Raw genomic sequence first — 20,715 nt, 5'->3', positions numbered from 1 at the left:
AGAACAGACATTTTAATTAGACGTTTACTTGTAAGGTTTTGTTGGGTGAGATAGTGTGAAACGCGATACAAATAGAAAATTATGACATGCGCTTTTGAAAGGTTTGAAGTTTATGTCAAGTAATGCTTATTATTTTGTATTTTTAGTTCTTAACTTGCAGCAGTTGGTCTTTTGTATTTTACTATTTCGAGTTTTATAATTACTTTAAAATTATACACTCAGACCATTTAAATATTTAAACAAAGTATACATTTATTTTTATTTGTTGAGATATCAATTTTTCATACTATGTTAAACTTTTGAACAAAGATTATTATTTAATTGTATTAGAAAACGTGTGATAAATACTCATATTTTTATAGTTGTTTTCACAATAAATAATAAAAAAGAAAAAAAATATGATAATTTTATTTAAAGTAAAATTTATTTTATCTTGTGATAGTTATTGATTAAATTGTTTTTTTTTAATTTTACACAAATTTTTGAATAGGTTAATTGTAAATATTATTTTTGAGCGAGAATTACCGAATTTAATGTAGTTTATTGTAATGAATTTAACGGTAGCATTTCACATTTATGTTGAAATATGTTGTATTAAATATGTTGTTGTTGTTAAATATGTTGTTAAATATGTATATGTTGTATTATATATGTTATATATGTTGTATTAAATAAAAAGATTCATCAAGTCCTCTGTTCGTTTAAAAAAAAAAATTTAATTTTGAAGATCGTATTCTTTAAAATATCTTTACTTATCTAAGTCAACTTAAAATAACATATAGTGCCTGAAAAATTAAGCTTTAAACATACGACTTCTTTAAATTCGATTTCTCAGGAACTGATCAACCAATTTCGCTCAAATTTTGTACTTTGCCATGTAAAATTACCTACTTTAAAATAATGTAAAAAATTGCATATCTTAAGATTTAAGCAATTTACTAGCATTATTTAATAAAATATTAAAAAATAATAAATATTTACTAAAATTTATTTTTTGAATGGATATATCTTTGGATAAAAAGATTTTATATATTGTGTGCAAAAATGGTTCAATTCGTTTAAAAAGTTTTCGAAATATGGCGAAATACGCAAAAAGAAAAATTAACATTAAGGAGTCCAAACTTGATCCCTCTCCTGACCAAACTATTGGGACCTAATTTCAAGATTGTGGCTACCCTCGCATATTTTGGGGGTCAGAAATCCGTATCCGTCAAAAAAAGGTATGTTTATTCAGCGAAAGTACGTTTTTGTGTTTGATTTCGTAACTTAAAATATCATCTGCATTAATTAGTAAGCATATTTGAGGTCATCCTCTTAAATCATTAAGAATGAGTCCTAAAACGTGAAGTTTCGATCATTAGATCAAAAGTTATTAAGAGTGGTTAGTTTTTTTTTGGAGCGCTGTGAATCTAGCCTGTACATTAAAATTAAAAAAAAATTAAAAAAAATTTCAAAAAAATTTTCAAAATTTAAAAAAAACTTTTAGTTAACAAATGGGAATCCAAAACGAACTATTTTATAATGTTCCTTTAAGCTATTAAACAAGGAAGAAAACCCATAAATCATACACATAAAGTGACTTTGTCATACATATAAAGTAACTTTGTTGAGTAACTTCGTGTTTTTGTTAAAAATGAGCAAATATTTAATTGCTTTAAATTTCTCAAATAATTAGTTTCTGACTATTAAAAATGCTCACTAAATTAATTTACAAATTATGTCAAATAATAAGAATCTATATTTAGGTATCAAAACCTTCAAATTCATACGGAAATCACGGAGCCATTGAAATCGTAACGTGGGCATTATAGCATTTTCTTGATATTGTTGAAAAATCTTCTTTTCATTTAATTTTTTTAAAAGGCAAATATTTTTAACAACATAAATGCTTTAATAACAAATATTTACTGCAAAGTTAGAAGCATACATAATTCCTCAGTACCAAATCAAATAATTATATACGTTTTTTAATAGATGCTCAATCTAATTTCCTCTATTTTAACAATCCTCTAGAATTCCCTATTACCTCTCCATAACTTTGCTTGTGCCCCTTTAAAAGTCTGCCATCTGGGATGGGGAGGGGGCAACAGCGGTAATGTTCGGAACCTATGCTTCAGTACTATACTGTAAAAACTTCCTGATCAAATTGCGGTATAAAGTACTGGCACATCGGAAGCATCATCCATAAAATCCATTTTTACCGTAAACTACAACAACGTAATTTTCACAGTAGTATTTATTTAAATTAGAGTGATTCAGTGATTTTACAGCAATTATTTATAGTAAAAATTATGGTTTATCAAGTTTTTCTTCCATAACATGCACCGTCAGCCTGAATGCCAGTACTTTTTACCGTAATTTGATACAGAATATTTTACAGTGTATTAAAAAACCCATCATCACAGTTGTAATAAATCTGACTACAGATTCATAAAGGTGAGTTCCTTTGTAAAAACCAAGAGTGTATTTCTTTGCTAATGAACTTTTAGATACAGTTACAAATTCTTTTCTTAAAACCTTCAAAACAATGAAATTTAGCCGAAAGAAAAGAATTTTAAGCTATATATCATTAACTTAGACTTCAAAACCTTTGGAGCGTCTATATTTAACAAATTCGCTTTCCTGGCAACGGAATTTGGTATTAACAAACTCACTGAGACGAAAACAACACGATACTTAAGACTCAAAGATCAGGAAATTGATTTATCACGGTACTTAAATACTGGAAATTCACTCTTCCAATTTTTATTAAAAGACAAGGGATGAGTACTTGTGGTATGACAATCGACTTGCTCTCCTGAAGATGCCTCAAACAGTTTCTGCTTATTATGTAAGAATTTAATGATGCTTTAGAAGATTCTTTGGCTGGATATTTTTGATGCCACAAAGTTCTTAGAATGCTGACCTTTTATCTTTTTTGTTTATCACTGAAATTAATAGTATTAGTAACATATAGTTGTTAAAAAATACAGTTTGAAAAGGTTAATAATTTGTGTGAACTGTAAATTAAGTAGAGACAATGCCCATTGATGGGACTATCAAGGGTCCTTTGATGGCACCACGAGTATAAGTCGTCTTTGTAAAACGACAGCTTTTGTCTAGTTCTGTCAAGTAAATGGTATTTACAACCAAAATTAGCATTAATAATTAAACATGTTATGAAAGCTATTAACGTGTATTAAGTTCGTATTAACATGTTAAGAACGAAAAGGACACGAATTGTGTGAGGAATGAATTTGATAGAGAAAACAATTAAAAACATTTGAAATACGAATAATTACAGTCCTATGAATAATTCTTCAGAAAAGAAAACTTAAAAAAAACTCGCTTTAAATTTTATTTCTTAGAAATGCTAGAATCGATTTCGTTTAAATATTCTATTTGAAGACTTCGCAGTTTAAAATGATAAAATTTCACTAAAATGAACAAATTTCACTAAAATGAACAAATTTCGCTTATTGCTTATTTTTCAAAGAAGTTTTTATTTCTCAAAAACTAATTGACTGCTTGCTAGCAAAACGTGTATTTTTTCATTTAAACCTTCGTAGGTTAAGGAGTCACAATACCTTTGCAACAATTTTTTTTAAATAGAGGTATAATCATTCATTTTGTGGATGCTTTACATGCTCATTTAACTTATAATCAATAATTTATCTTCAAAAAAATAATTATGTTGTTTAATATTTCTTAAAATTTTAAAAAAATTTGAGAAAATTCAAAATTTTTAGATCTTTAAGGTTTTTTTATTTTAGCATATTTTCAAATTTTTTTTTCTTAGTACTTACAATATTCATCTTAATAATTTTGTGCATTCATTTGCTGATATATCAATTAGAATATTTTTGCATAAAAATAGAAAAAAAGGTTAAAAATTCTTGTTAGGTATATATAACATGCTGTAAAAATTGTAGTACCTCATAAAATGCTTATTCCATGCCCAGTTTAAATAACTGCATTATACTTAAGGTAAAAAAGTTTACTTCAAAGCTTTATCTTAAATAAAAAAAATTCCTTAGAGATTTAGTTAAGATTAAAACACAAAATTATCATCCATGAGAAAAATCACTTTAAAGTTTGTCTGCTGAGCAAGTTGCTGTATTAGAACAACCTAAAATCATTCATAACTTTTTTAAAAACGTAGATGGAGATATTATTTTTTTCAGTGCATTTGAAATAGTTTGAAGTTTTATTATAACCAATAAAAAAATTTCGATATTTTGGTCATTTTTTGGGTACTGTGACCCCAAAATGGCGTAAAAAGTTATAAGCCGTAAGGCTTATATATATTTACGACATTTTAAAAATGAAAAACACCTTTCGAAAAATGAAATTTATTTGACTCTAATTTTAATAATTAAGTGTTAAAAATAATAAATTAGTAAAAGAAAAATTTAAGTTTCTTTTATTTTTATGTTGAGCTATTTTTGGATAAACGGGTTTTATAACCTTGTACAAAAATCTTTTGAGTCACTCAAATGGTTGCAGATATTTAGAAGAATCCGCGAAAATTGAAATTCACATCAAGGTGTTGAAATCTTTGAAATGTGACGGTGAAGTTTAGCATACTGAGTAACTTATTAGTTTAAAAGTCCTCTCATTGCAATAGCTTCCCAAATTTTTAAAGTTGGAAAGCTTATTTAATATTTATCTCACAGATAGAATGGGAATGCAGTTTAATATGACTGAAACACTTGATTGGTAAACTCTTTCATAGCAATTACTTAAAAAACGAGAAAAATGAGAAGGCTATTTTCAGCGTCTGTAGATCATGAAAAAAATAACCATACGATTTAATAATACTTATTGTTTCAAGTATGCATTTAATTTTAAATTATATTTAGTAAGAATCACCTAAACTGGAATATTTTTGCATCTTTCAGTTATATGCGATCATTTTATATGAATAAATGATATATATTTTTTTTCTTTTCATTTTCCAAGACAAACAATAACAATACATTTTATACAAAAAATCATCAAAGTGTTTTGTACGACATATATTTTGATTTTTTTTGCATTTTACATGTATAAAAGACACATATTCGTTTTACACATAGAACATTTTATAATTATAAGAAGTCATTTTATACGAAGAATTCAACATAGAGCTTTACTTTCTACATTTTCTGAGACAAATATCATATTTTACACAGAACAAAAACAATAAGTTTATTTTGTAGGAATATATTTACTTCATTTATGACATTTCTGCAATTACATATATTCATTTTATTCAGAAAAATTCTACACTACTTTCTGCATCTATCAAGACAAGCAATAACAACTTGTTTAACACGAAGCAAAATTATAAGACTGTTTTGTATGTTAGTTTTATATTTTGCGTCTCTTATGTTTTATGTTTGCGTCAGGGAAAAAACAATGTGTTTATGATAAATGGCATTTATTATTATCATCAAGATTAAATTGTAGAGATAAACATGATCGTACACTAATTTTTGATGCGATGTATTATATTTCTCTTTCTTTCTCTCTCTCTCTATATATATATACATGTATATTTATAGAAAAATAATCTAGATATTAAATCAGATAAGGATGAAAAAAGTATCCAATAATACGATGATAGCACTACTCTCCAGTTTTATCAGGAGATGTTGTTTATCATAATAAGACAACATCCAAACATAATGTATCAAAAGATGGGAACATTTTATCCATTACTAGACGCCTTACATATGATATGAAGAAAAAGAATGCATCGTATATCATTGGTATTGAAAATTGTTTATGTATCAGGAAATATGTATAAAGGTTATAAATAAAAGAATTTAAAGTGCCCCCGAGAATATTTTTTGTGAACTGGTATAAATTTAAAATTTCCATGTGTATGGAAATATTCCTTTTTTTTTGTCTTGATAAAAGTGTAAGAATTGAAAATGGAGTTCAGGAATAAAAATATTATAATAATAATTCAAATGCATTTAGTTTTACTGTTGCCTCTATTTAATTGAGCATAATATTTTCACTTTGTTTTGTTTAAAAGAAAAGTGTTGGAATTAAGCATGCAGATTAAGGATTAAATAAATGTAGAAGTAAATATTTAAAGCAGTAAAAAAGCATTTCAAGTTTTAATGTTTATCAGTTATTCTGATATATATATATATATATATATATATATATATATATATATATATATATATACACCCTTGTGCAAATTAATTGAAACAAACTTTTTTTTCGTGTTTTTTAAAGAAGATGTTTCGGGGTTGTTTCGGTTACAATGGGGTTGGACCTTTGCAGCCTATTGACGGTATGATGCGTTCTGAGCAGTACATTACTATTCTGGGTAAAAAAGTTGTTCCAGAGTTGAAGAAACGATACCCTGATGGAGCAGGGATTTTTCAACACGATTTAGCTCCTTGCCATACGTCCAAAATTGTCAAGAAATTCATGTCTGAGAATCAAATTGAGACATTGGAATGGCCAGGGAACACTCCGGATATCAACCCAATTGAGAATCTTAGGGCCATATGCAAGAATCGCCTATTAAATATGGACTGTACAACTATGGAGAAGCTAATCATGTGTTAATTCATCATCGTTAATTCATGTGTGGTACAAGGACACAAATATTATAAATGACTGAAGAAAATGAGTGGAATCCATGCCGAATCGTGTCCAAATGTTAATAAAGTGTCGTGGAGATCATATTATGTACTAAAAATATTTGAGTTTGTTTCAATTAATTTGCACAAGGGTGTATATATATATATATATATATATATATATATATATATATATATATATATATATATATATATATATATATATATATATATATATATATATATATATATATATATATATATATATATATATATATATATATATATATATATATATATATATATATATATATATATATTCTTCTGTTTTCATATTTTGTAACCTGGCAATCTTATTAAGAAAATATATTAAATCATTCTTGAAAGATTCCTGTACGTGTCATTTGAATTCGCCACTCGCTTTATAAATTTTGTTTAGTGTTTTGTTCTTTATTTTCTGTGTTTTTGCCAGATATGTTTTATTTAGTATATATTTTTTAACTTAATGTGCTTTTTTTTCGCTTCAATATTTTTAGTGCTCCTCGCATTATTATATTGATATATTTTGCTTCGGCTACATTGATACAACATTAGAAAGCACTTCTTTTTGGGGATATAATCGTGTGAGCTGATGACAAGCTTATATTATCTTTCCATAATTTTATTACCCGGCTTTCTCAGATTTCTTTTTTTTATTTAAGTATTTAATTTTTCTTCTTCTCTCTTCCTTAATCTTTATTATTTTCAATATTGCATGAAAGCATTTCCTCATGCCTTATTGCATGAAAGTTCTATCTACTTGTATAGGTCTGGAAGTGATTGGAAATTGCATTGGTTTAAAGCTCTATTTGAAGTTTTAGTAATCTAGGTAGTGGAAAAGTGGCCGAAATTTTAATTGCAAAATTAATCACTCAAGTTAATAAAAACTTTAAAAAAAAGCAGCTGTAAAGTTTTAACATTAAAATTTCAACTTTTAAAACAGGCTTATAAGGCATGAAAGAAAGTTAACTATTTGCGTTATGAAACTAAGCTTTATGAGAAAAAGACATTAAGAAAAGAATAGTCTCTGAAAAACAAATTAAGAAGTCTTTTTATGCTTATTACTAATAACATCCATCTTGCTAGATTATGATTATGTAGTGATGACAATTACTCATGAAATTAATGGAATATACTTACAATAACAGCAGCCAAAATCCATGTTTCGTTACTGCGGATGTTGCAAGGATTATTAATGAAGGTATTATGTAGGCATTATTAACATAATTACCCTCATTTGAATTCATATGCCACGGAGTATTAAACCAGTAACATTTATGGGTCAAATATGCGAGAATAGTTTCCGTTAGTTTTCTTCCCACACGTTCACTTATCTTGTGTACTTCCTTAAAACTATTTATTCTTTCCTACAGTTCACAGGAGTGAAGAATTAAAAAAAATAGTAAATAAATGAAAACTTGCAAAAAATTAATTTTACTTTCTATTTTTAGCTATTATTCAAATTATGCAAATAATTCAAATATGAAGTTAGTTTTAACGATTGAATTTTCAAAGTACAGAAACACTCTGTATATCCATTGTTATAAAATAACGAGAGTAATGCTTTGTGATAAAATTGATTTTCATATCCATTATATGCATATAAAAACTGATTTATTATTTCACAGCATAAACTACTGGAGCTAGAAGCTAGACATTTCTCTTATGAAAGGAATTTTTGTACTCCACTCCTAAAAGGGTTAAAAAAAACTTTGTAATCTATTAGAATAAAATATAGAGTTTGTGTGTCCAAGTGTCTTTCTCATAAATTTATATCCATTTGCGCAAGTGTCCTGAAATTTGGACAGATGATTAAAAAGGGTAACTTTATCATTTATTCCTAAAATTTATTTAAATACTTCCATTATATTGTTTGGAAGATACATTTGAGAAATGGAAATGAATGAGTCGTTGTTTTAAACTAAACTATTGACGGATACATTCTCTTTTTATTTTTAACCCCTTAACGATCGGTTAATTTTCAAGAAAACGGTCATAAAAGTGCCTATTTTGTCAAATACACGTATTTGATTAGTGCTGATATCTAGTTTAAAATAAATTATCTACCATTACCCTAAAAATATCCTGGTACTGCCATCTGGTGAGTAAAATGAGAAATAATATGTATTCCGGGCAAATGAAATGAATTAATTTTATTCTTATTGGCGCGTTACTACTGAACACTCCAGCCCGGAAAATTCACGGGAGCGAGAAATAGAGGGCGAAACCTCACCCCGTCATTTTAACGGGAGCGAGAAGGAAGGGGTTAAACATTTTAAAGTTAACTTATTAATTGTGTCGCTGCTTGTCAATCAGTTTTTTTTCCGTTGCTGATTTATTTACTTTTTTCTTCTCGTTCGAAGAACTGGTTTTCAGCTAGTAAATACATAAAGTAATAAACTCCCTCATAAATATAATCTTTTTTTGAAGCAAAAATCCATATATCTTAACATTATTTAGCGTATTTGCCAGAATTGCCAGACTTTCATCTTACAATTCTTTTTTATCAACTATCTTTGGTGATATTTACGAAGTGTTTAAACGTTGTAACAACTAAACATAAAGATATGTGCATTTTATTTACAAAATACTAAGATAAGCGACACAGACATTTAATACCATGCAAAATTCGAAAGTCATAATTGGATACCTTTAAGTGACGTGGGTTGGGTAACTCGATCTTGATTGGTTGTTGAAACGTGGCGTGTGTTTACGTTAGCAACTGTTCTTTCCTTTCTATTTCGAGTACGCCAAGCGTATCAATTCTCTTAGGTGACACATTCTATATTCTTTCACAATGATTTCAATACTTTCACTAAGTATTTCTGACTTAACACAAAGACAGGCACGAAGCCATGTAGAACAAAAACAAACTAATTATGTATCGAAATTGCCGGGTACACAAAACAAAAATATATCACGGTTACAATAAAATACATAAACAAATAATAAATCAAAGTACTTTTTTTTGAAGGATTCGGGCTTCTGACCCCTAAAAATATAAGGGGTAGTCGCAATCTTGGAAATATGGTCTCCTTAGATTGGTCAGGTGAGTGATCCAAAATTTGGATCCCTTAATGTTAATTTTACTTTTTGCGTATTCCGCTATATTTCGAGAACTTTTTAAGCGAATTGAAAAGTTATTGCACACTATTATAAAAATTGTTTACCCAAAGATAATTCTATGCAAATATAGCTTTCAGTAAATATTTATTTTCTGTTATTATTTTGTTTAATCATGTTCGAAAATATTTTGAATTGTAAGGTATACAATTTTTGCATCATTGTAAAGAATGTAATTTTCGATGGCGAAATGCAAAATTTGAGCAAAATCGTTATAATAGTTCCTGAGAATTCGAATTTAAAGAATCTGATAGTTCAGTAGCGATAGTTTTTTTGGCAAAATTACCGTACTGTATGTTGATGACATTTATGGTCAAAAATCATAACTATGGTTAGTAAAATTAAAATATTTAAATTAATCATTTCGTAGTTTTTCCGTTCATATGGCTGCGGTTTGATTTGAAATTCCGGTTTTCAAAATTATAGTTATTACACATTTAGTAAAAAAATACAAAACCTAAAAGTAAAATTTAACCAAAAAAAATGGATTTTATGTCATACTTTAAGGTATCATGATAAAATTATGAAATTTTACTTCATTTAACAAATTTTATCTTATAATATAAAATCATATTTTATTGTCAATTTTACAAAAACCATTATTTAATCGCTTTGTAAAAAATATTCGAGTCTTTTGGTGTTTCTACAGAGATAGAAATACTGTTGATATTACCATATTTTGGTACTTTCGATCATACTTGTTTTTTCTCAATGTGTATAAAATATATAAGAATAATCATAAATTTATATTTAAACAATAACTAACACGTAATAAGTAATAAAATAACTAACTAATTCATAAAATTATTTAAGAACAGTAAAGTTTTCATTAGTAGAATACATTTGAATCTATTTGTCTTTAAATATTTCGAACATCAAGAAAATTTTAACGTTACAAGGAAATTAAAAAATATCACGATGAGTTTCGTGTTACTGAGATTAACTTTTATAATTGCTTCTCTATTTAAAACTTCATATTTATTTTTTTGTAGCATTTTGTTTCGGTGTAATTTTCTCTATTGTTTTTCTTTGCGAAATAAAATATATCTGCTGAATTAAACTTTTACGTTGGTTCGAATCTTATGAGTGTTTCGTAAAAATATAAGAGATTAATTTAATGTTTTCTTTCGCATTAAGCTTTAGGTCTCGGAGCTTAATATTCATAATTACTTCATGAATCAAAACGTTTCTCAACCATGTAGTTTCTGATTTCCAAGCAAGTTTGCATTTCGTCTTTTAGGTAACAATGATTAAGATTAGAAAACTGATGAAAAAAGTAAAGCAGTAAAATTTTTTGTAAAAATTGGAATGGGATTTTTTGAGTTAAAAATACATTCTAATATACTGAAATTTAATAGTTAGGAATCTCATGTACTCGAGAAAAAAATTCCGATAAATTTACCGTACTAAATGGTAAATTCATTTCTTGTAAAAAAAACCTCATAATTCTAGTAAATAATATCGAAATACACTCTATAACAAAAAAATCGACGAACCAAGAAGGAGTTGCCCGATTGAAACGAAAATTGTTGGATAGGAAGACAATGTACAGAATAGTAAATGATTAAAATTTCAGAACAATTGAATAATTTATTACAGAGTTACAGTAACAAGTTCAATAAGGTGTTGATCCCCCTCTAGCCTGGATACAAGCTGCCACACGGCGTGGCATAAACCGATAAAGCTCCCGGATGGTCTCTTGCGGTATTTCCTGCCAAATTCGATCTAATTGTCGAGCGAGGTCATCAACATTCCGTGCCAGATGCAATCGTCTTCCCATCATATCCCAGACATGCTCGATGGGAGAGACATCTGGTGATCTGGTAGATCAAGGAAGAGTTTGACAAGCTTGCAGACAGTTCATAGCAACACGTGCCGTATGTGGTCTGGCATTGTTCTGCTGAAAAACCAGCCCAGGGCGCTGCAAAAGCAACGGTAGCAAAACAGGTCTAATGACGACCAAAGGGGTCCGGCTGTCAAAGGAAATGGCACCCCAGACCATAATGCCTTGTTGAGGGCCGGTGTGGCGTGCAATAGTGAAAGCAGGATCCCCCTCTGCCCTGTGCGTCTCCAAACACGTCTTCGATGATCGTCAGGACACAGTTGGAAGCGGGATTCGTCGCTAAGACTATACGTCCCCATTCAGCATCATTCCAGCCTGATCGAGCCATGCACCACTGTAATCTGGCACCAGGAAGTAATCGGATGATTGCTTCTTGGTGCGTTGAGTTTTTTGTTATAGAGTGTATATGATATTTAAACCATTCATTTGATAATTTTTCCGCTCATTTTTTTTTATTCAAATCAACATGAATGTCTCACGAGTTTGTATTCGTATGTGAAAGTGTGACCAAAGTATTCATTATCTATTTTTTGTAATGGCTAGTTAAAATATTAGTTACACAAGATTTAAAATACGCAATCTCTGTTAAAACTCTGCAGCCACATTCCATTGCATCCAATGACAGACTCGCGAAAATTTGTACCCATCTAATTCAAAACATTAAACGCGTTAGAACTATGTTTCTTTACTAAACTAACGTTAAAAATAGTTGCCAGGAATCTCTACAAAGTACTGTTTCTTTGTATAGCACTACTCATTTCACTACTTTCTTAAAAAAGTAGCACACTGCGCTACAAACGATGAAAAGTAGCGACTGCAATAGTTTCATTATCTGTAGCGCGCGCTTCTTCTGACCACTGCATCCAACAAACCTGAAATTTGCTTTTTCAAAATCAAAATTTGGAGGTCGACTTACACATCGAGATATACGGTATTTTTTTATAAAGTTTTTTAAATTGATTCAATAGTATTTGATATCCCAGAATTGTTGCCATCAAATGGAATAAATTGTTTTAATGATTCTCTCGGCACCATTGATGGCATAAGAGTAACTCTTCATTATAGGATCAAGGATTAATGCATGGAAGGATATCAATCGCTGCCCTGAATAATTTATATTCAGTATTCCAATGGACAGAGGGGCTGATACTAATGGCTTTGATCATTATCATTACAAACTGAAGATAGCCTTTTGATAATTGTAATAAATACACCTAAAATGGAAGCGCGTGGAAATGAACAAAAGCATAAAAGAGAATTTTAACAATGTGTTTAATTCTGTGGATATGCCATAATTACCTGGATAATTTTCTGCTTGGAGATTCATAATGAATTGTAAGGGTTAAGGGATTTATAGATATGATTTAACTTAAAGTATTAACGTTTTTAGATGTTGTTATTAGTTTTAACTATTTTGTAGTTTGCTTTGCAGTAGGAAGAATATCCTTAAAGTAAAACGCACTAACTATTCTCCTAACGAAACTTTAGTTCTTAACTCTTTTGTGTTTCAGAAATAACATGAAAGAATGTTATAATTATATTTGTTAAAGGATAATAAATTGGATAATATATTTTATTAGATAATATTATGAAATGGCAGTTCATAATGAATTTTAAACTTGAAAATATACATATACGAGATTGTATATGAAAAGTTTATACAATATTTTTGAATGCAAATAGACAATAAATCAGAAAATATATTAAGTAATCGGTATCTTGTTGGATAATAGAATAATTTTAGGAAAATAATAAAAAAACAGACGGTAATTTATATTAGAAATTATTGAAAGATGCTAGAAAGTAAATTTTGCATAAAATATTTTATGTTTATTCTTGAAAGATTCGGTGTTGACTGCCGGAAATTATACAAATTCAAAGTATAGCTTTAAGCACGTATAGAGCAGAGCTAAAAATTTATGTGATTAGTTATGTTAAGATTTAAAAGAAGGCAAAAGCATTGATTCATTAATTCCCCTAAAAATGTCACTTACCTGGTTCTTCCATCAAACTCCTTAATTGTGTCGGTATATGCTTTTCAGTTGTGAGTATGATTTCGTAGTGTTCTTTTTCTCTGATTTATTGATGGTGAACACTGAAGTTCCGAAAAATTTTCACTGTAGAAAATTCTAAACCATTCATTTCAATATTCATTTCATTTCAATATTATTCATAATTTAACTCTAATAAAATTTAACTTAAAATATGAAATAATAAAACGGCATCTAATAATATAACAAAACGTGGAATAGTAAAGCGCTCAACTCAAAATAAAATAGCAACAGCATAACACTTCTCATTTCTGCCAATGAAAAGGAACTAATTCAGAACTCAAAACCAACCAGCCGTTTTTTTTCCTTGCGACAATCGGAGATGCGGCACACCCATATTCGGTTAGAATTCAGAGAGAATCTAAGACAAATGCTATTGTGTTTATGCAATGAGTTCACAACTTCTTAATTATGTGGTTAAATACGAAAAAAAGTTTAGAGATTTGTACAAAACGCCTACAATTAAAAATGAAAACTGTTGATAACGCGAGAAAAGAAATATCATCGGTTTTATTATTACGTATTAACGTTTTATACAATATAGATTTGTTATTACTTTAATTAATCAAGATCGGAAATAATTTGAATTGTAAGGTATACAATTTTTGCATCATAGTAAAGAATGTAATTTTCGATGGCGAAATGCAAAATTTGAGAAAAATCGGTATAATAGTTCCTGAGAATTCGAATTTAAAGAATCTGATAGTTCAGTAGCGATACAGTTTTTTTGGTAAAATTACCGTACTGTATGTTGATGACATTTATGGTCAAAAATCATAACTATGGTTAGTAAAATTAAAATATTTAAATTAATCATTTCGTAGTTTTTCCGTTCATATGGCTGCGGTTTGATTTGAAATTCCGGTTTTCAAAATTATAGTTATTACACATTTAGTAAAAAGATACAAAACCTAAAAGTAAAATTTAACCAAAAAAATGGATTTTATGCCATACTTTAAGGTATCATGATAAAATTATGAAATTTTACTTCATTTAACAAATTTTATCTTATAATATAAAATCATATTTTATTGTCAATTTTACAAAAACCATTATTTAAGCACTTTGTAAAAAATATTCGAGTCTTTTGGTGTTTCTACAGAGATAGAAATACTGTTGATATTACCATATTTTGGTACTTTCGATCATACTTGTTTTTTCTCAATGTGTATAAAATATATAAGAATAATCATAAATTTATATTTAAACAATAACTAACTCGTAATAAGTAATAAAATAACTAACTAATTCATAAAATTATTTAAGAACAGTAAAGTTTTCATTAGTAGAATACATTTGAATCTATTTGTCTTTAAATATTTCGAACATCAAGAAAATTTTAACGTTACAAGGAAATTAAAAAATATCACGATGAGTTTCGTGTTACTGAGATTAACTTTTATAATTGCTTCTCTATTTAAAACTTCATATTTATTTTTTCGTAGCATTTTGTTTCGGTGTAATTGTCTCTATTGTTTTTCTTTGCGAACTAAAATATGTCTGCTGAATTAAACTTTTACGTTGGTTCGAATCTTATGAGTGTTTCGTAAAAATATAAGAGATTAATTTAATGTTTTCTTTCGCATTAAGCTTTAGGTCTCGGAGCTTAATATTCATAATTACTTCATGAATCAAAACGTTTCTCAACCATGTAGTTTCTGATTTCCAAGCAAGTTTGCATTTCGTCCTTTAGGTAACAATGATTAAGATTAGAAAACTGATGAAAAAAGTAAAGCAGTAAAATTTTTTGTAAAAATTGGAGTGGGATTTTTTGAGTTAAAAATACATTCGAATCTACTGAAACTTAATAGTTAGGAATCTCATGTACGCGAGAAAAAAATTCCGATAAATTTACAGTACTAAATGGTAAATTCATTTCTTGTAAAAAAACCTCATAATTCTAGTAAATAATATCGAAATACACTCTATAACAAAAAAATCGACGAACCAAGAAGGAGTTGTCCGATTGAAACGAAAATTGTTGGATAGGAAGACAATGTACAGAATAGTAAATGATTAAAATTTCAGAACAATTGAATAATTTATTACAGAGTTACAGTAACAAGTTCAATAAGGTGTTGATCCGCCTCTAGCCTGGATACAAGCTGCCACACGGCGTGGCATAAACCGATAAAGCTCCCGGATGGTCTTTTGCGGTATTTCCTGCCAAATTCGATCTAATTGTCGAGCGAGGTCATCAACATTCCGTGCCAGATGCAATCGTCTTCCCATCATATCCCAGACATGCTCGATGGGAGAGACATCTGGTGATCTGGCAGGTCAAAGAAGAGTTTGACAAGCTTGCAGACAGTTCAGAGCAACACAGTGGTCTGGCATTGTCCTGCTGAAGAACTAGCCCAGGGCGCTGCAAAAGGAACGGTAGCAAAACAGGTCTTAGGATGTCGTCGACGCACCGCTATGCAGTAAGTGTACCTCTAATGACGACCAAAGGGGTCCGGCTGTCAAAGGAAATGGCACCCCAGACCATAATGCCTTGTTGAGGGCCGGTGTGGCGTGCAATAGTGAAAGCAGGATCCCCCTCTGCCCTGTGCGTCTCCAAACACGTCTTCGATGATCGTCAGGACACAGTTGGAAGCGGGATTCGTCGCTAAGACTATACATTCCAGCCTGATCGAGCCATGCACCACTGTAATCTGGCACCAGGAAGTAATCGGATGATTGCTTCTTGGTGCGTTGAGTTTTTTGTTATAGAGTGTATATGATATTTAAACCATTCATTTGATAATTTTGCGTTCATTCTTTTTAAATTCAAATCAACATGAATGTCTCACGAGTTTGTATTCGTATGTAAAAGTGTGACCAAAGTATTCATTATCTATTTTTTGTAATGGCTAGTTAAAATATTAGTTACACAAGATTTTAAATACGTAATCTCTGTTAAAGCTCTGCAGCCACATTCCATTGCATCCAATGACGGACTCGCGAAAATTTGTACCCATCAAATTCAAAACATTAAACGCGTTAGAACTATGTTTCTTTACTAAACTAACGTTAAAAATAGTTGCCAGGAATCTCTACAAAGTACTGTTTCTTCGTATAGCACTACTCATTTCACTACTTTCTTAAAAAAGTAGCACACTGCGCTACAAACTACGATGAAAAGTAGCGACTGCAATAGTTTCATTATTTGTAGTGCGATACTTCTGACCACTGCATCCAACAAACCTGGTTAAAATATACAACTATATTTCTTTTTTAAACTAACGTTAAAAATAGTTGTCAGGAGTCGCTTCAAAGTACTGTTTTTTTGTATCGCAGTACTCATTTCACTTCTTTTCTTAAAAAAAGTAGCAAACTACGAAGAAAAGTAGCGACTGTAGTTGTTTCATTATTTGTAGTGCGATACTTCTAACCTCTGCATCCAACAAACGTGAAATTTGTTTTTTCAAAATCAAAATTTGGAGGTCGACTTACACATCGAGATATACGGTATTTTTTTTATAAAGTTTTTTAAATTGATTCAATAGTATTTGATATCCCAGAATTGTTGCCATCAAATGGAATAAATTGTTTTAATGATTCTCTCGGCACCATTGATGGCATAAGAGTAACTCTTCATTATAGGATCAAGGATTAATGCATGGAAGGATATCAATCGCTGCCCTGAATAATTTATATTCAGTGTTCCAATGGACAGAGGGGCTGATACTAATGGCTTTGATCATTATCATTACAAACTGAAGATAGCCTTTTGATAATTGTAATAAATACACCTAAAATGGAAGCGCGTGGAAATGAACAAAAGCATAAAAGAGAATTTTAACAATGTGTTTAATTCTGTTGATATGCCATAATTACCTGGATAATTTTCTGCTTGGAGATTCATAATGAATTGTAAGGGTTAAGGGATTTATAGATATGATTTAACTTAAAGTATTAACGTTTTTAGATGTTGTTATTAGTTTTAACTATTTTGTAGTTTGCTTTGCAGTAGGAAGAATATCCTTAAAGTAAAACGCACTAACTATTCTCCTAACGAAACTTTAGTTCTTAACTCTTCTGTGTTTCAGAAATAACATGAAAGAATGTTATAATTATATTTGTTAAAGGATAATAAATTGGATAATATATTTTATTAGATAATATTATGAAATGGCAGTTCATAATGAATTTTAAACTTGAAAATATACATATACGAGATTGTATATGAAAAGTTTATACAATATTTTTGAATGCAAATAGACAATAAATCAGAAAATATATTAAGTAATCGGTATATTGTTGGATAATAGAATAATTTTAGGGAAATAATAAAAAAAACGGAAGGTAATTTATATTAGAAATTATTAAAAGATACGATAAAGTAAATTTCGCATTAAAATTTTTAATGTTTATTCTTGAAAGATTCGGTGTTGACTGCCGGAAATTATACAAATTCAAAGTATAGCTTTAAGCTCGTATAGAGCAGAGCTAAAAATTTATGTGATTAGTTATGTTAAGATTTAAAAGAAGGCAAAAGCAGTGATTCATTAATTCCCCTAAAAATGTCACATACTTGGTTCTTCCATCAAGCTCCTTAATTGTGTCGGTATATGCTTTTCAGTTACGAGTATGATTTCGTAGTGTTTTTTTTCTCTGATTTATTGATTTTTTACTTATACATCCAGCACGAAGAACTGGTATTCAAGAACTACTAAATAAAATTCGATGCAAAAAGATATCTTGATAAAAATAAATTCTAATTTTTATTAAATTTTTTTTTTAAAGAAAACCCTAACAGTTCTTTTGTACTTTTCAGTATTGTGTTATAAATTGAAGGTAAAAAAATGCATAGCAGGATTCATAATTTACTAAATTAAATAAATTAAGTTTTTTATTTAATTTCACTACATCTCATCTAAAATTTGGCATAAACAATTTTTTTTATCGTAATTTAAAAATATAATAAAGAAAATAAAAACTGATTTTAATTAGCGGCGAAATTAAAGTTCTTTAAAAGAACATCACTAATTTTTTTTTTCACTTTTGAGAATTTTGCTTGAATCTGAATGATAAGAAATATGATTTATCGCATAAGATTTAAAACACTTTTTTTTTTATTTCGCTTTACATAAATATTATTGTTTTCGATCTAAAATTTCGATTTCAAAAGTGTTATCGATATAAGAATGCTTCTTTTATTCTTTCTTTCTTTGATCAATAGATAGCTGCGTAATGCTTTCTTGTTTTCAGTCGATACCTGCAAGGCATAGGTGGCCCACTAACACTATCAAGAATAAGAAATAAGAAAAGAACGCACGCAAATGGTTTTGGTTCTTATGTATTTGTGTTTTTCAACAATCGACTTTCAACAGCCGAGAGAAAAGAATGTTTTTTAAAGAGTAGACCTTAACCTTTACGACTTTTAGTCTTATTTCGAATTCTAGTAGCTGAAGTTTCAGAATAATATTGGAAAGGAATATTTTGAGAAAAAAAAGGCTGTGAAAGGTTACTTTTTTATGTATTAAACCTTAGTAGGTTAAATAAAATATTCAAACAAGTATTTTTAAAACGAGATTAGTTTCGAATGTATATTTTAAAAGAATATATAGCATTGTATAAATCCATAGATTTAGAAAGTGCCTTAAAAAAAGACAACATTGCTTGATAAATAAATAATTTTTTCATTGAATTTTTCTGATTCCGGGATATTGTAAATATTTATGGCGTACTTTAAACAAAACAAACAACAGAACGTAATATACCTTCTATTTACAAAAATGTTTCAATTTCAATTGTTTACCAGTGTTTCAAGATACAAGATACTCAAATTAAATTTTCCGTTTTAGATAAAGAAGAAAGAAAAAGAATGATAAATTTTAGAAAAGCTTTAATAAGTCAAAGAAATATCGCAATCTCGAAATATTTTGAAGTATTGAAAAAAAAAAAAAACGTGCAATGTGAGATTAAATTAATTATGTTTTGCAGACTGCTTTCGGAAAATCTGTACCAGTGTGTGTTTTGAAGCACTTTGGTAAAATTACCAATAATCAGGCGTAAATTCTGATTTATAATTAAATTTTAATAGATTTAAAATTTGATTTGATAAAATTTATCATGATACTTTGGAGTACGGTATAAAAACTGTTTATTCGGTTAAATTTACTTTTCAGTTTTGTATTTTTTACTAAATGTGTGGTATTAAGAAATATAATTTTGAACCAGAATTCCTTCGGTAACCGTTGCCATTTAAATGGGAAAATGACAAAATGGATGGTTTAAAATGGTTGATTAGTATTTAACAAAATCTTTTTTACTAGAAATGTCATCACCATACAGATCAGAAAGTTTACCAGAATTATTTTCTCCGTGTATGTATTCCACAATCACTGCCCTTAATGTACATTTCTGAAATTCTTTAAAAATGAAGTCTAAAGTTTTATGCAAATTAAGGTTCCCAAATTAATATTTAAACTTTTAAAAAGCGAATGATGTATTGCTAATGGGAAAGATGAGAAAAAACTTCCATCAAAACATGTTTGGTTTTGTGCTTGAAGGACAGAAAGGTAAAATTAAAAATATGCATCTAATTTCTTTTAAACATCAAAATAATTTAAATTTTCTTATGTTCCACTTTTCCCAGTAAAATATTTTTGTTTGTATTATTTCTTGGTCTTTCATATTGCCAAGTTACTCATGTTAATTATTTATTTTAAGCTAATATAAAGTAGTAAACTATGGTTTAAAAAGGGATCAATTATGATACAAATAAAGTAGTAAATTATGATTTTTATCATTAAGTAGTACGGAAGCCACAAATTTCCAGACTATTGAAAATTCGTGTAATAAAAAATAAGTATACAAATTAAGTTTTTTTACATAAAAATGCACAAAATATCAATAGATATTTATCAATCGATAAATATCTATGGATATTTAATATCAGTAGATATTTCTGTTGAAAGATGAACTGCTGTTGCAATTTATATACAACTGTTGTGTTTTCTTTAAATAACAAGACTCATGAACGATGATGTATATTTACAGATAACAAAAAATCCAAAAGCTAACACATAAAACAAGCAGGTTCAAGTGAATAGCCTCATTTTCATGGACATTTTCTTTTAACGACCATTGTAATGTTATACATTTT

This window comes from Parasteatoda tepidariorum, chromosome 2, assembly GCF_982258835.1.
Source record: "Parasteatoda tepidariorum strain Cologne lab strain chromosome 2, Ptep-v5.0, whole genome shotgun sequence".
Taxonomy (NCBI): Eukaryota; Metazoa; Arthropoda; class Arachnida; order Araneae; family Theridiidae; genus Parasteatoda; species Parasteatoda tepidariorum.
This window is presented reverse-complemented; position numbering follows the sequence as displayed.